Raw genomic sequence first — 14,672 nt, forward strand, 5'->3', positions numbered from 1 at the left:
AGAAATTTCTTCTGGCCACCTAGTTCCACGCTGTCACTCAGCCCTGACCCATTATTTGGGAAATTGCTACTTGAGGGAGGAAAAGATAAATCAGTGCACATTGGAAAAACAACTTGAAACTCTGGCTCAAGGCAGGGAATCAGAGGAGAGCAGGCTCCAAACTTTTCTGCTAGCTTAGTAAAATGGTGTGATATGATCTATTAAGCAAGGGAAGTCAAAGACAAGCTGCCCTGCAGGCATTGCTGGGCAATATGAACAGACACCTGGGAAGAGACTTTCTAGCAGAAAGAACTGGGCTCAAGGAGGTAGAAGTGATCCTTTCTCGGATGTTATTTTCCTTAACTACATTCAGCAGCATCTGATGGAGCTCACTGATCACACCATCACACTTCCCACCGTGGGGAGATCGTGTGTTACAGACACTTGAACATGGAGAGCTGCTGCTGGAAGCCAAGAAACAGCTGGGAAAACACCACAGCCAAGGCAGCTCTGCACAGACACCACCAGATGGGGTCTGGACATGGAGACCCAGTTTCCAATGACCCTGCACCCCACTCCAGGGACAGCACAGCATCACTTCATGGCAGGAAAGCTGATTTTGGGGAAATGGAAATAACACCAGCACAAATCACTCCCAACTGAATTGTTCACGGACCTTCAGACATCATCAAAGTCAGGAGCACAGCAGGTTCATGGCCAAATTCACTCACTCCATTCTCACACTGGGAGCGGGGAGGGTCAGCAGTAAAGAGACATTATTCTGTGTTTGAAGGAAACACTCAACCAGAGACCTATTTTTCTTTCTATAAGAGAGTAAATTGGCCATAGCTGCAAATGAACTGCAGGGATCTACTACAAACCAGGATTTAAAAAAAAAATTATTTCATTGCAATCAGAAATTTCAGAATTTAAGGAATAGAAAGTATTGATTTAAATAATGACACCATTTTATAATCTCATACTTAAAAGTGTCTGCCTGTAAATATGGAAACAAAGGACATTACAAGCTTTTGAGGAGAACATAAGAGTCTAAGACTCAGGGAGACTTCTGGTTCTCTGAAACTCCTTTATGGTCACCTAAACATCTTTTAAACTCTGGCCTGCCTGCATTTTTGCAGGTGGCAGAGATGTTCTACTTCTTTCTCATGCCCAGACTTCACCCTTCAGTGCTCCACTTGTTCCCTGCACACCTTGAGTCCTGGCTGTCACTCTTTGCCTCTATGTCCTGAGCCCCTCTGAGCAGTTTTCACGTCTCTGGGCTACAGTGTCTCTCTCTGTTTCATATCTCAACCTATCCCTTCCCTTCCATATCTGCTCTTATAAAGTAACTCTTCTTTTCTGGTATTACTTACTCCTAATCACTATAATTACATTGTGGAGCCCTGTCAAACTCCCAGGAACAAAGCTCATATGAGGGATGCAAAAATGGACCTCTATCTCAGGGGAAATTGTGCTGTGGCAGAGATGAGGAAGTTGTTTGATCATTAGCCTTATCTAGAACAAATTGCACATAATAACTTTTAATATTTTCTATCAGATTTGGTTCCTCAGACAGACACAATTTTTTTAAATTACGCTGTATTTAACTGAATCATTTAAGTATATCTGAGTCCCCAAAATAAGATACTTAAATGTGCATTAAGAAATAAACAAATCACTGGTTCATTGAATGTGGCCCTTGTTTCACTGCCCTTGACATAGGCTTTAGAACTCAAAACTTTTGTATTGACTTAAGATAAATGCTGCAAGACCATAAGCAATGCATTGTTCTTATGGTACCCAATAATCTAGTCCTTTTATTTAAATATGATATAAGTAATCCCAGAGCCAATGAAAGCATGGAATGACTAGGTGCTACGTTCCACAAATACTGTCTTGCATAGAAGAGTTTAACTCCTTATCTGAAAAACAGTTGGCTGTGACCGTATTAACAATTATATTATCAGTTTTCCTTGGCAACATTTATGTGTCAAAATGTATCATGGGTTTCACAGCTTAGTTCCAGAAATAGGCTGTGGTCCGGGTGACATCATACCTTCCTCCATAAAACCCTTTTTTTTTTTTTTTTTTCTGCTTTTCATCCTTCCATAAACACTTGTACTCCCAGCCCTACGCTGGACCCACTCAGGCCATTAAGGCATAACGAGCTCTTCCCAGCTCTCAGCAGCCCAGCCTGGCAGGAGGGTTGAAAAGTTTACCAAAACAGCGCGATTTGTGCCGGAGAGCCGGAGACTTTGCGGCTCTGCCGTAGCAGGGCAGGAGAAGCACAGAGGCCGCATTAAAACCATGAGCACTGAGCACTGAGGAGGCACCAGGGGCTGTGAGTGTCTGAACGGTGCTGTCGGTTCATCCTCTGTGATGTCAAAGGATAAAAATGTGTCAGGACTGGGAGGCGCAATCCTTCCCTTCATCCGCGCCCCGGGATGCGCGATCGATGCGCCAGCGGCACAGAGCAGGGAGAGATGGTGAAAAGCCAGGAGCAGGCAGAGCTGAAACACCCCTCTCCACCTCTCCAAAGCCTGGCTGGGGTTTTTAGGTGCTAAGGAACTGGATTCTTACAAAGGAAGCCTTATAAAGTGGCGTTGTGAAACTGCATTGCAAAATTCAATTAAGTGAAGTTGCAAATAGCTACGCAACAATGTTGTGTTGGAGTCTGGGTGCCATTTGGGTGATTCACCAACAAACATTGCACTGTCTTTTCAAATTTTTTTTAATATTTTTTTGTGTGTCTTTTCAATTTTGTCACAAGTGTATATTAAGAAAAAATTCTAGGCTACTTTTGTAGCATTTAAAGAAGAAAGGATATACGGAATTCTGTCAATCCTTTCCTTCAAAAATAATGAAGGATGAAGTATAACTAAAAAGATGTTGTTATGGTCAGTTTTGTGTCTCCGTGAAAGAAGCCACAGACCAAAATATTTTCCTTTATTTTGACATTTTCCTTTATTTTGACGGAGCAGTTTCCCAGATCTCAACATAACTGGATTTTACCTTCAAAATCTAAGAAGTTATAAGATGGGGCAAAAAAAGAAACCAAACAACCAAAGAAAATCCACCACTGAACTGAAAAGTTGTCTTAGGAATCATTCAGGAAAACTAAAACAACTAAGCTAAACTTTGAAATTGAGTGTTTGGACCACATTAAACTCTGGGACAGTGTTACTCAAGTTTTAGCCATTCCAGTTTTGATTTCATTTACTTTGGAAAAGACTTCAGTAGCAGTGAAATTAAGGCACTCCGTCAGAAGCTGAAGAGAAGCTTTATAACATACTTTAAGATCTTCAGGGCTTTTTTGGAAGCTTCTGTGTACTTCTTCATGCAAACAGCTCCTCACTGGACAAATAACATCTGAATATTGGGATGTTCCTATCAATTCCTGCAGAAGTTTGGAAGTAACACACAGCCCAAAATAAAGATATATTTTAAAATTTCTTGGCTTTTTTTCTTTTCCATTTCCTTTTTTTTTCCCCTCCAAAAGCCAGAGGCATAATTAAAAAAAATAAGAGAGACAGAGAGAGAGAGAGGAAGTATACAGAGGAATTGCAGAACAAACAAGATGGCAAAATAACACAACTATTTTTTAATAAGCTGGGAATTTGCCTCAGTATGCAGTTCTTGGAGAAGAGGAAGTTTCTGTGAGCTGGCCAGATTCCCCGTTGCAGTCATATGGACACCTGGAAGAAAAGACAAAAGAAAGTTTTATTCTTGTATAATCCTAAGGTTACCTTTTTGTGACAAGGATAAGTACTCCTTATTAAGGAATGCTTGAAAGACTGCAGAACCTTAAGTAAATTGTAGCTTTTACTGGTTAAATGATAAAGAAGCATAAATCTGGGATCTTTACTCTTGCTGTGAATGCAGGATAACTCCTTTAACACTGATGGATGTTAAAGGAGCTACAGCTACAGAGCTGGAAAGTTGTTTTTGAAAGGACAGTGCAGATGGTGAAAATAAAATACAGTGGGCAAAGTGAAGAGGAGATGGGAAGGGGAAATTCTCTAAATAAAACCTATATTTGAGTTAAGCTCTTCTTGATCTTTAATGAGTTATGTTTCCTAAGGGAAGAGAGGAATAAGAGCTGTGATGAGGGAGACAAATACTTGTTGAAAATTCAGAAGATATTTTCCAGGGTCCCAGCCTTGAGGCTGAATGGTAACAGAACTGGACTCACCCAAGGGAAAACACAAGATTAATGAGGAGAGCTATAAAATCCAGAAGAGAAGAGAGATGCAGAGGTATGTTCCTCTCACGGAGACTGAGCATGGGATACAGGAGGATTAGAACATAAACATTGCTCATGCGTCAACTTTTCTTCAAACCTAAGCTGTGGAAAGCTTCTTAGCTCTGGGATGATTTTGCTGGCCTTTCTAAACCTTAATTAGTTAGCTATTAATTCCCTATCATCATTATTTATTTTAATCTATTACAAGGGGGCTCGGGCAGCTGAGAAGCTGGTGGGAGGGAGCTCTGGAGCACCACAGACTGTTCCAGTGACACTTTGCTGTGGGGTCCAGAACAGGAAGAAGTAGCAGTTGATGCAGTTTATTCTGGGCTCTTTTTTAGGATGAGATTATGCCTGAAATGTTGGCAATTGGTCTTCAACCTGAATTAGGCCTAAATGTTGGATATTGGCCTCAGCTTCTTGCAGGGTTCTCTGGTAGCTCTGGGCACTCTTGCTGGGGACACATCTGGTGAAAAAGCAACAGGAACAGAACCCTCCCTTGATACAGGAGTGCTGGAAATGGACATTCAATGCTGCTTTTGACTTTAAAGGGAGCTGAAATTCAAGAAACAAGTAGGAGAGTGGGGAATTCTCAAACCTCCTTAATGCACCAAAAAGGAAGGGGTGTATCTCCTTCCCTTCCCTTGTAGAGATTTTCCTTAAAATGAAGTCATTCTAACTTGAGAAAAGCATGTGCTAATCCATGTGGAAGTGTGTCACTCAATTAGATGTCATCCATCAGTTGTGACATTCCATTTTTAAAGGAAATGTGTTTTGCCATCACGACTTGCAACACTAATTTTACCAGGACACATTTTCATACTCCATGATCTGCAAGTACATCAACTTAAACAGCAAGGTTGCTCTCATGAGGGAGCATGTGTTTATCTAAAGGCAACACAAAAGTCACACGGGCTGCAGGTGTTTTACTGGAGTGCTTCAGAGGCACTTTCTCATTAGGGGTTGACACAGGTGTGGCTGTACATTTCAGAATTCATATTGGGTTACCAAACCTCTTAACATGTGCTTGCTGAGAGGCATTAAAAATATTACCATCCCCCTCGTGAAGTGCTTGGATAGGTTGTGTGTCTGTCTCAGTGCAAGTACAGTTCCTCAGGTGCTGCTTGTGTGCCCTTGTGACCAGAGTTAAACTCTTTGTGGATGTCCCAACCTCTGGCACAGGTGAGGATGGGGAATGCAACCACCTAAAACACATCTTCCAGACTTTGTTTCTCTCACAGGGCCTGAGAAACAGAGCATCTACCAGGAAAAGGCATCTCCCATTGCAGTTACAAATAAATATTTTCATTATATCCCCCAAATATTTGATGAAGGCAGAAAAACTGAAAAATCTACAACTCTGAGGGCACCTTCTTCCCAGTGGCTCTCTGGAAAGAGAGGCTGTGGGCTCCAGTAGGACTTTAGGTCCACAGAACCTGAACGTACTTGTCCATGAGACAAAGTGAATCTCTTCATGTTCTGAGTATTGTGAAAAAGGAGGAGGTGGAGCAGAGTGTCCCCTCTCGGAAGCACCCACCACACTCAGCTGAACTTGGTAAAAGACACAGCCTTACTAAATCATTAGTTTGAATAGAAACATCAGATGTCCACCACCATGGATTGGTGGGCATTGGTGCAGAAGAGCAGAAAAGGAAGCTTCTGCTCACATCTTCCCCAAGGTTTGTTTCACTCTGTGCCAGTGGTGTGCTAGGGCACTTCTACCTACACATCATTACCATTGTTTTTCACACCAGAATTTGGGATGTAGGGAACAGGTAACAGCACTCCTGGTCTGTCTGGAACATTGGGTTTCTGCTGTCACACACATCCTGCCCTTGGGTGACACAAGTCAACTTGTGTCAAGAAAGTGCATTTGTCAAACACATCTGTTGACTTTTCTGAGCAAGTTGCACAAGATGCTCACCTCAAAAAAAAAAAAAAGGATTGTGTTGCAGCCAACATTGCTATCAGAGCTCAGGAACAAATAAACGTGTGGCTCATCTCCAAGGGGCTTTCCCCCTGTTTCCTCACAATTGACAAAGAAGCCAATGTTGTTTAAGAGTAAGACAGGATGACAAATCCATGCATGTGCTCCACTTTGTAGCTGTCTGAGCCTGCTGCTGCAGAGTTGTCTTAAGAATGACGGCATTATTATATATTTCCTGGCACAGACAATCTAAACTGATGCCCATTTTCTTCCATCTGCCCTGGGAACTGCAAGGAAAAGAACAGACAATTGTACCCAGGATGGATTAAACAGGAAATAGCATCTAAAATGATGGAAAAGCTGGTTGTCAAGCAAAAAAAAAAATAATAATAATTTAAAATATTAACAGTGGACAGATTTCTGTGGTGGTACATAAGTGGATGTAAAATTGGAACAATCTCAGTAGAGCAATTGTGTTGTGTTATGTCACAGTATGGCCCCAATTACTTCAGTTCATTCAGTGACATCCTTTGGGATGTCTACATGTCTAAAATAGTTGGGTAGGGTATTGATTTCTTTTGCAGTTTGAAATATATATCCAGCAGAGAAAATCTTGACCAATTAGAAAAAAATCACGGGTGCCTATCAAAGAATCACAGTGCAGTCTTAATGTTTGTCAGGATTCACCTAATTACAAATGACAAATTAACCAAATATTCTATCTCCTCGGGGAACCTGTCAGGCTTGTAGGCAAAGGAAACCAAGCTGTGCCATGGAGGGATCCCACACAGTTTGCTGCAGCCAGAAAAAGCTGCTCCTCTGCCTCCTTAGCTGCTCTCCTGTGCCTGAAACTTCCATCTCTAAGGAGTCAGGCTGGAAAGGAGTTTGCTGTGGAAGCTGCTGCTGCTGCAAAATTAAGATCTGATAAGAGGGAGAAACAAACCAGAGCCAGCTAACAGCTCTCTTCCTCCTCCTGGTTTTGCCACTTACCCCTGTCTGCTCTTCTCCCATGTTGTGCATAAGGATGGAGAAATATGGATTTGCAATTGTATGGAAACTCCTTGTAACCTCTGACATTTCTGCCAGCTCCTCGTATCTTAGAAGCCTACTTAAATTACAACAAAACAGCTAAGAAATCTGCCCTTCTTCCTCCTGTTTCCTGTAACTAGAATTAAGCTCTGCCCTGACTCCCATAAAAACTGTGGGTTTATGAGCTACCTGCATGTCAAGAAATTCCTTGTGGGAGATCCATTAATGAATGAGAAACAGCAGTACTGAGGGAGCTGGGGAAGGGTCTGCCCCTGGAGGAAAGGTCTGATGGAATCATCCCCGAATGGTGACAGTGAGGGCTGCAGTGTGCCCCTGGATGTCTCTGTGGAATGGAGCTGTCTGCACACAGCCCTGGGCAGCCTAAGTTAGCTGACCCTGCTTGAGCTTGGGCTGGACATGGTGACCTCCAGAGCCCCCTTCCAACCTCAACCATTCTGTGATTTTGTGAGCCCATTGGTGAACTTTCTTTTGGCCAATTTCTGCAATTTCTCACTGCCTTCATATCTCATGGCTGTAGCCCCCATTTCCTACACTCAGTTACCCATTTTATTAGAAAAATAAAAATACCTCCCTGCCTCACAGATGTCTTCTGCTGAGACTTTTCCCAAGCACCTCTCACCTTGACAGACCTGTAAATCTGATGGCACTCTCCATTTGGCTCCTATCTCTGGCTTGGGGGGTGGAGGCTCTGTGGGGAGATGAGGGACTGGGGACTGGAATATTTTTTCTATTTTGCTTCCTGGGGTTAAATGTATTGCTTTGAGGTTTAGACTGGCAATTTTCCCACTGACACCCTGGGTGGTAACATGGCCACACTGAATTCAGACTCCCCCTTGGGCTCACTGGAGACAGAATTTCAGCCAGTGGCTTCTGTCACATTGCCCTGGGTCAGCTCTAACATTTAGGACCTTTGAAAATGACACATAGGAGCCCTGAAGCTCCTCTTCCCACCAAAATAACTGATTTAGAAAGTTGTGGTCTTTGACTCCTGGAAAAATTATTATCTGTATTCAGAGGGATGCAAATTCTAACAACTGAAGATGATCTGAGCTCCTCTATGACTCACTCAATGTCATTTAACTGCAGAATTCTCTAACTCCTTGATTAAGAAAAGTCTTATCTGTAGGCATCTAGTCACCATCTGAAGACTCAAGGAGACAGACAGATAAAAAACATTCCTTCATCTCTTTGCTTTATTTCTTTCTTAGACTTCAGTCTGTTACATCCTCTTTCCAACCTGTCAATGAATCCAGTAATGGGAGAATATGAAATATAGGGAGAGCTTAGTGATTCAGAGTCAGAATGACTGGTATCCCTCAAAGTGAGGGGCATGTGAAACTTATCAATATGTATTAGCATGTTTTTAATTTGGAGAGAGAATTTCAATAGGGTCATTTGGGAAAATAAACAAACTTGCTTTCACATTGCTGAGATTTTTACTTTGTTTTTCAGTTATCAAAACACGCCAGCCAGCTCAGAGACTAATGAGAATTCCACCCACCAAAACCAAATTATGTTCATAATGAGTAGAAACGGTTGAAAATTCTGAGTTTTGAGTGCTTGATAAAAGTGTGTCAATCACTTCATTTTTCAAATAGGAATCTATTCTGATGTAAATATGGTCAAAGGCTCTTTTCCATATCAATTTCCTATGTAATTAATAACATGTTGGGTTGAGTTTGTTCATTTTTTAAGTACTGAGGTCTTCACAAAAGCTGTGGTTGATCCCGAATTAGGATATGGTTAATATAAATGTAACACCCACAGAAAGAAAGCCATAAATCAGACAGTCTAGTTTATGATCATAAAAAAGTTATTACCTTTGCACTAATGCTTTGTCTTCACTAGAAGAGAAAAAAAAGGAGCTAATTTGAAAAAGACAAGCAAAAATTTACTTCAAAATTAGTTGGTTGCAGCTCGTGCACCTATCTAAACTCTGCTAGCATTTGGCTATTTTAGTGTAAAAATATATATTTTTTCCCCCCGTCAAGTCATCTGCTAAGATCAGGAAGAAGATATGGAAAAGGTCAGTAAGGATCAATTTTTGAGAGGGACAGATTTCTCATTAATGAGTGCAATAGACTGATCACCACAGAAAGAATACAATTTAGTGATTATATCTAAGAAGTATGAATGTTTTTCTTGTCAAATGTCATTCCCTTTAAAACTTGGCAATAGTAACTTACAGTAATTTTCTTTCAAGTGAATTTCAGCTGGGCTGTGACTCTGTGTGTAATCGTTTTCTCATGATGGTAGTAAAATTTGACATATCAACTGTATATTTATAATGGAAATAAACTTCATTATGAGTCCCCAAAGGGATCTGATCTAAATCTCACTGAATGAAAAATGGAAAGACTCCCATTGACTTCTCTGATCTTTGGTCAAACTATTGTAGCTGTAGAATTCTCTCACTTTCCCCCTTTATGCTGTGCTTTTGGAAACCACACATATTTTAATTCTGTGTATCCAAGTCATCTCTTGTTTTCTTCCCATTGCCTCACAGAGTTTTAGAGGTGCACTTGCAATGTAAAACTGAAAAATTATCATCTTTTTTCTGTACTGTTTTCTTGGCAGCAGAGTGTACAAGTATGACAGGGCTAAAATCCCAAGTTTACATTAGGCTGCACAGAGCAAATTTCACAGGAAGGTAACTGCTGGCTTCTGTAGCATCATGACCAGTTTCAGAAGAGTAGAATTTGGCCCCATGTCTGCAAAATAACTGTGGCTTTCCTCAGCAGTCTGATCATGTCATAATTCATTTTAATGCTCATGTATACTGGCCCAAGGGCTTATATAATTATTATGCCTGTCTCATCATGAAAGATGGATAAGTCACACCTGAATACAAGAGTAGAAACTTGTTGTTTTGTTTAGATTTTAAACATTTTAAAATCATTATTAAATGAGCAAATTACACATGCCCTGCAGAAGAGGGTACAAGTCAAAGCTCTCTGGGTACTTCTGCTATGGATTTTGAAGAGTGATAGTTCATTAGAAGGAAACATTGATTAACAAGATTGTGATGAATTTATCTGCATATAATGCAGTGAGTCAAAAACAAAGAGAAACTCATTGGCCATAAACTGCATTCCAGTGGGAATGCAGAATATGTCACAGATCAATTAATACTTCACTGTGAGCCACAGGAGGTCATATTCATGGGGGACCCTAATTATGCAGGTATGTGTCAGGAGTGTTATTTACATAAAGGTTTCTGAATAACACAGATGATCATTTCTAGTTAAGATAAAGTCCCAGGAGCTGGGTCTCCCTTGACTGGGAAGCAGAGATTCCCACATTATCTAAGCCTGCAACACACATGAAAGTGACAAAAAGTCAAATATTCTATGAAAACAAGTGTCAAGGGAGATGAAGATATACAAACCCTAGGGAAGTGGGTAAAAAGGATCTCTTTCACTTCTACAGCCTTAGACCAAGATCTTTGGAGGTTTGCAAATGCAAGTATTAAAACCCTGGAGTGAGGTAAAATGAAGAAGATGCTGTAGACATGGGGTAAATCAAGATTCCTCATGAAGGGAATGTGCCACACTGGTGGAAAAGCACTCAAGGGCACTGAGAAAGCTGTTTCCAGTCACTCCACACAAATTGCACAGCTCCCTTCTTGCCTCACTGGACACATTCAGATCTTCACCATTAACTGGTATATATTTAACTTTGTGGGGGATTTTTCTAATTAATTTAATACTTGAGCAGATAACTATTATAAACACTGTGAGTACTGGTTATTGTAGGAACTGAAAGGAGTAGGAGTATGGGGCTGCAAAAGGCAGTTTCTTCCTTTTATTTTTCCTATAGTCTACGTTAATGACCTTAATTTTCTTTCTTCTCCAGCCAAATCAGCAGAATTTGTATTAAGATAGGTACTAAATGATTGCATTATTCAAGGCCAGCTCCACTCCTGCAGTCACTGTTACAGCTGACTGACTGTAGAGCTATAACATCCTCCCTCCTCACAATGAACACATGACAATTAGATCAGCTTTACCTCCTGTGAGGAAGAGGACGAGACAAGGGCTGAGTGTTCATGTCCTGCCTTCTCTGACTCAGGAAAAACCAAGTTTTGAGCTGCCACTCAGGCAACTTCTGCTCCTCTGCTGCTTTCACATGGTCAGTTAACACTGAGATCTGCAGCTTTTCTTTCTCTGTCACCCTCATGGTACATGCCATGTCCTAAAGGCTTTGGGAATTACAAATATTATAAAATCCAAAGTCCTCCTTTGTCGCAAACAAAAATAGATAAAAGCTAAGGAGGCCAGAAGTGCTCCACTTCTGACTGTGCTGATTCAGTTATCCCTGTCAGCCAGGGTCCTGCACCTCCTTCTTTTTCCCTGTAAGGGAAGGTTTTAGCTGGAGGATACTTGGGTTGATGCTAATTGACCCATCCTGGCTGCAAGAGCTTTTATCTTTGTGGCAAAGCTAATCCCAAATCAATGTCATCCATTCAGCATTTACTTTCAACCCAGCCCAAAGTGGAAGCTCAGTTTTAGGGAAGGCTGTGCTCTACTTTATGCTGCAATAGTGCTCAGAGAGGCTACAGCAACATTCCTGAAACCAGCCCTCCATAAACCCTTGTGACCTGCTGAAATCCAAGTCGAGATGACACCTCTAGCATCTTCCATAGTATTTGATGAGTAAAATTCAATAAACTGAGTTTATAACAATTGTTCCCTACAATATTCCTCATAATGGTTATCTCACATTTTTCTTGAATTCTACCCTGTCCTCCATCATACTCCAATGAGAAAAAACCACAGCTCAGTCCTGTCATCTGCTTAATCTTTTTCTACTATTGCAGTCACCTGCTATGGCTGCCCAACTTCATTCCTTACCTTTTGTCAGATGTTTTCTCTCTTGGTGAAATATCTTGGTGCACCTTATGACACAAGTCCAAGGATTTGCAGGAAAGCAAAGGAAAATTTCAGGCTGAAAGCAATGGAGGTTCTGGCTGTAAACTCGTGAGGATGGCAGGGAATAAACAGAGTGATTTGTCCCACTGAAATGTCTCAACCCAGTTGGCAAAATCATGGTTGGCAACTGCGGAGCACCCAAGTACCAAAGGGAAGTAGGGGTTAAAGGGAGAAACCCAGTAAAAGAATGTATCCTTTGTGCAGGGAGGTTATGCATTTAACAGATCTCTGCTGAGTTACTTAATAACACACCAAATGCCAGGGACCTTTTGGAAAATTGAGTTACTTAGAGCTCCAATATCAGAGAGTGTTCACAGACTTTCTCCTGGCTGTCCACACTTCTGCCACAATAACTCAAGTTTTGTGCACTCCCCTCTCAGGGTTTCTGCTGTGGATGGATGTCATTGCTGTGGATCTCTTTGCAAAGGGACATTCATGTGCCACAGAAAATCTGGGGACAGAGCCCTGCCCTTTCACCACTACTGTAAAAGGGGCAGCTTTTAGTGAACCCTCTCCTCCCAACCGCCAGGTCTTGCACTTTACCAGGGGCTGTGAGCAGAGCTGAGCAGGATGAAAATCGTTTCCACGGCACTAATCACATTAAGAATTTCAAGCCTGGATGCCAGGAGGGTGATGAATAAGAGCTAAACCACCTTGATGGATCTTGAAGTTTCACTGGAATTTCCCTTGCCTTGAAAATAGAGTCCAGCCACGATAAGAATTGCCACAGCTTTCTTCACTGATGGACCTTCAAAGAGATTCCTCCTTCAAGGTGTATCAGACAGGAGATTCTGAGGAGAAGGAGATATTGGGTCTTTGCTGAGGTAGTAATTAAAATTTTAATTTTATCTCCCTTCATGAACACAACCAAGCTGCCCCTGTCGTACAGCTCTGTCAGACCATTTCAGAGACAGCCTGGCAGAAGCCGCCCACTCCACCTCCTGCAGTCCTCCCTCTAAAATATCCTGCATCATAATGGTTTGTGAAGCAGCTGCCCCAAATTCTCCATCAGCACCTGGCCTTATTTTCTTTCCTTGGCCCAGCATTTCTAGGAGTCTTTACAAATATTAATGCAGGACTAAATATCTGCTCTGACCTTACTTGGAAACTGAAATTCTGGGAAAGATGGAATGTGTTTGCAATTTTTAAATCTTCTTTAGTGATTTTTTAAAAATTAGTTCTTCATAAGCAACAGGGCATTAAACTGATTAGATGTTTTCTTGATTAACTTCGTTGACTCACAATTGGAACCAACTTCAGTTCCTCTACCAAGACCAGCACCATTAGCTCTGTCCCTGCTCTCAGCTAGAAAGAATTTTTACCTTCACTCAGGTCCTTCCTCAGGACTCTGATGAAATAATTCCCATCCAGTTATTGTTTGACCTGCAGAGGGTTTAATATGTACCAAGTTTTTCTTTTGCAACACAGAGACCACTTTGGCTTTTTGGTTTAAATATGATCTAGATGTAGGACCAGTCTCATTCTTGCATGATTTTGCCAGCAGATTATGAAAGCTACCAATGGAATGAAAATGGTGTTAAATCAAAATTGAAGGCTCATCTAATCCCATGTCAACACAGCACTTCAAACAGGGCCTAAAAACCACAGTTGGGTTTTATATGAAATAGAGAAGTGCATTTGCTAAAAAATCAACTACACAAAATATGTGTGGGCTTCAAAACAGCTGACCCTTGGGCACATCACCCTGTGGTCACATACATGAAAGCAGGGTGAGCTGTGGTATTTCTCTGAACTGACAGAGTGTTAAGAGGCACCTGGGTAATGAGCCAGCACTTTCACTGCTACTCCAAGCTCATCTTGGCTGCATCTGCTCAGTAAACAGAGGTCTGTGGGAACAGAAAGATTCCCAAATTTTTCTGGCTTTTTCCAAGCACATTCATTTTTCTCTCTAAATTCCTGAGTCCTCTTCTGAGAGGTTGTCAGAAAGAACAAATGGAAACCATATTTTTTTTACAGATGGGAGGAAATCTGAAGTAGACAGATCCCACCCACTCTACACGCTTTACCTTCTTCCTACCAGCCAAGTCACAACTCTGTTTTAGGCAGATCCTTTGCTTGTATTGCATTTGTGTTGTGGGTGAAGCCTTATTGCTGAGGAAGAGCAAGACTCCCCTGAGTCATCAGATTAAGCATTTTAGTAGTTTAACACTTCCAAGGTGCTTTGGAGCAAAGGTGTGAGGATCTAATTTGGTCTTAAATTTCAGTGTCTGATTCTATGGGCTCTTGTCTCCTGAGCAGTCAAGAGGAGTGGAACAATAGGAGTGGAGATAAGCTTTCCTCAGGAACTCTGGCAGGGATATTATCTACCTAATGGGATTAGTATGGTAAATACCTTTATAGTGCAAAGCTAAATAAGATTATTTGGATGCCATGAAACAAATAAATAAATACATTCTTTTTTAAAGAGTCAATGTGATTGAAATATGAATCTCCCTGTCCTCCTGAACCTGTGGTCTTATTGCCAAGTGGTCCATGGTCCTGTGCAAAAGAAGGGGTTTTATTAGCTTCCCATCCTGAATAT

General features: G+C 41.3%; 1 long non-coding RNA gene across 1 annotated transcript; it reads right to left on the minus strand.

Annotated features, from left to right (window-relative positions):
- Nucleotides 1-3,559: 3,559 nt before the first annotated feature.
- On the minus strand, nt 3,560-12,295 carry LOC135281633 (uncharacterized). The gene is made up of 2 exons (XR_010348222.1): nt 12,053-12,295; nt 3,560-3,674 (listed from the first exon to the last, which is right to left on the minus strand). It is a non-coding gene; the product is annotated as an uncharacterized LOC135281633 (long non-coding RNA).
- Nucleotides 12,296-14,672: the final 2,377 nt, after the last annotated feature.

This window comes from Passer domesticus, chromosome 15 (genome assembly GCF_036417665.1).
Source record: "Passer domesticus isolate bPasDom1 chromosome 15, bPasDom1.hap1, whole genome shotgun sequence".
In the NCBI taxonomy this organism is placed as follows: domain Eukaryota; kingdom Metazoa; phylum Chordata; class Aves; order Passeriformes; family Passeridae; genus Passer; species Passer domesticus.